Raw genomic sequence first — 3,425 nt, 5'->3', positions numbered from 1 at the left:
AGCACAGCAAGTAGGATACCTTATTAGGATAACAGACTTAGCATCCTATTAGTATAACAGACTTAGCATCCTATCACAGAATAGTGGGTAGGATGCCTCATTAGCATACTGGGTTTCAGATTACAGAGCCTGGATTCCTGGAAACCACGTGACCCTGACAGTTGCAATATCACCCTAGGCTCAAGTCTGTCTCCCACACCCTATTTACCATAATTGTGCATACATAGGATTAAAATCAGGTGCATTATGGGAAGGGACATGCACAGTAGAAAAAAGATTATATGACCTTATTTGTCAGTCAGAATAGAGAACTGCCTCATGTGACACCCTTTAGCAACCAAACTCCTTCTCTTGAACCCCATAAAAGGAAACTCCAAGAAATAATTGGGGTCCTTGAGGGCTATACTGACAGTGGACCACACACAGTGAGAGTACTCAAGGGCTCTGATTGCAATTTCATAAGGATACTAAGCAAGCTGGCAGTGCCTGCTTTTCTAAAAAGCTTTGAGAATAACAGTGACAGTTTTGGACTGGTTCAGATCAGACATGGCCAAGCCTCAGGTAAGGCATAGTTTGGCTTCTGAGTATAAACTTGTCTAAGATCTTCAGGCAGTTAACCTCTTATCCACCTCAAAGTTATAGATTTTTAGGTAAGTTTATAGATTTTGAAAGATCATGTGTGGGGCTGGAAAGATGGCTCAGCAGTAAAGAGCACTGACTGCTCTTATAGAGGACCCAGGTTCAGTTTCCAGCACTCACATGGTGGTTAACAACAATCCTTAACTCCAGTTCCAGGGAAATCTGACACACTCTTCTGACCTCTGTGGGCATTGCACAACATTGGTGCACTTACATAAATGCAGGCAATACACTCATACACATAAAAATAGTAAATATTTTTTTTTAAATGTGCATTTTCAGGTATGGGAAAAAGAGGTGTGAAGTCTCCAGGTTGATACTGTGCATCAGTAGCAATGACAGGGTCTGGTACAGTCTACCTGGCAGCAAAGCCCTTCATAAATTGTTGCTATATATTGGTATAAAAAAGTCTTAAAGATGCTATAGTTCCTTTTAATCCTGAGCAAGCAGATTTTTGCATGATAAGAAATTCTATAGCTAAAAACAGAGACATTAAAAAAATAGTCTCTAGGGCTGGAGAGATAGCTCAGTAGTTAAAAGCACTGGCTGCTCTTGCAAAGGACCCGGGTTCAATTCCCAGCAACCATATGGTGGCTAATAACTGTCAGTAACTCCAGTTCCAGGGGATTTGACCTCCTTTTCTGAACTCCATGGGAACTGCATGACACGGGTGCACTTACACACAGGCAATACACTCATACACATAAAATGAAAATAATAAATAAATAAAATAAAAATAGTCTCTAAAGGGTACCCTATGGATATTAGGTTACTTAGGATGTTCATTGAGAAAGTGTGCTCTATCAGCATGTGTTTGTGTCTCTGCGTTTAGACTCCTATGTGTGAAGGCAACTCCCACAAAACCCCATTTGAAAAAATTACCGAAGTTCTTTCTAGTTGGAAACATATAGAAACATAGTTTATTGTTTTCAAAAGATGTAAAATTCTTATACCAACCACAGAAAAGTGAAAGTTTATGATGATACCAACCTTTTGAAACTGGGACAAGTTGCCATGCACTGATTTTATTTCCCTTTGCAGGACTACTGTTTGTTGAATAACTTTCTAATCTAGTTAGACTAAAATCTCATACCATCTCCACTGTTCACAAGGCTAAAATCCCAAAAATGTGTTTGACGAACTCCAGCCTGAAAATTCCTCAAAGATAAGACTTTGAGTCATGAACAAAGGATTTCTGTGGTATTATTTTAAAATTTAAGATCTTAACATTTCATTAAATACATGAGCTGGATGTGATAGGACATACTTATAATTCAGTGTAGGTGCAGGGCTGAGGCAGGAATTCCATACCCTGTCTGTTTCATCATTGACCACCATGCAGTAAGAACTCCATCCAATAAGAGTGGAACTAGAAAAGATCACTGCAAAAGTCTAGTAATTCTCATTTTCTGTACCTGCCATTACTAGTTTGGTAAAATATTTGTTCTTTGAGATTTTTAACTTCCCTTAATTCTGTCCATTCTTGAAAAGTAAGAAGACTATAGCTTTGTACAAAAATTCAGACTATGTTCCAGTTTTCAAAAAGGGGGGAAAAAAAAAACCAGGTGTGGTGAGGTGGTGCACACCTTTAATCCCAGCACTCAGGAGGCAGAAGCAGATGGATTTCTCTGAGTTTGAGGACAAGGCTGGTCTACACAGCAAGTTCCAGGCCAGCTGGGGCTACAGAGAGATCTTATCTCAACCCCACACACACACACACAGAGTAAACAAAAGGAAAAATCACAAGCTATGGGGTGGGCAAGATGGTTCAGTAGGCAAAGATTGGTGACCTGAATTCTATTCAGGGGACCCACACAGTGAAAGGGGAAAACCAACTTCACATGGCACATGTGTGCTCACACATGTACACACATGTAATTAATTAATTAAAATCAGAATACACTTACTACATGCCTCCTGGGCTGTCTCTATATCGTGTCTTTTAAAACACCACCTGTCACCTACTGGACATACGTTATCACTGTCACAGTGCGGTGACTACAGTTCAAGCCTGAAGGGCTTGGGGACCCCGACGGATAGAAATCAGGACACAGGGGATGCAGAGGTTTATGTGCCAGTGCATGTTTATTGTGAACCAAACCAAGCTTATGCAGGAATCAGATCTGGAGTAACCAAGGAATAACTAAGGATACATCGCTAAACAGAAAGTAACCAAGGAATAACCAAGGATACATTACGTTACTACCAAGAATACATTACTTCATCAACCGAAACTCACCCAACATTTACAGTATCCAAGATTCAGCTGCATAATATTTATAATATCTTAGATATAAGGTGTGCTGTTTGTCATTATTCTTAGCAACTACCATAATTTATTATTTCTATATAGAAACCAAGCTATCAGTGCTGAGAAACTCCGGTGTCCATAAACTGAAACAGAACTCTTTGGTTATGTTTCCAAGACTGCCAATTAATCAGGGAAGCATAGCCTGTCAACTCAAACCACAGAAGCAAAGAGCAGGGAAGCTCTTAAAGTGGCATGTAATTCTGGGTTGACACCTTGTGTATCTTTAGAGGTCTTAAATTTTACTCAAGACTTCTGTATGCTGGTACAGTTATGGCCTAGAATCTACTGGCATGAAGACAGTGATGTGATACAGTACTATGAGAGACTTCCAGGCCTCATTCGTGCTAAAAGAGAGCCTATCAGCATAACTTTGGCTATTCTCTTAGGAGCAGGTGGAATAGCAACCGGCATAGGAACAGGAGTGACTGCCTTAACCCGAACCAGCCACTTCCTATCACTACATGAAGCCATGAAC

Source organism: Nannospalax galili, unplaced genomic scaffold, assembly GCF_000622305.1.
Source record: "Nannospalax galili isolate Female #2095 unplaced genomic scaffold, S.galili_v1.0 scaffold903, whole genome shotgun sequence".
Lineage (NCBI taxonomy): Eukaryota > Metazoa > Chordata > Mammalia > Rodentia > Spalacidae > Nannospalax > Nannospalax galili.
This window is presented reverse-complemented; position numbering follows the sequence as displayed.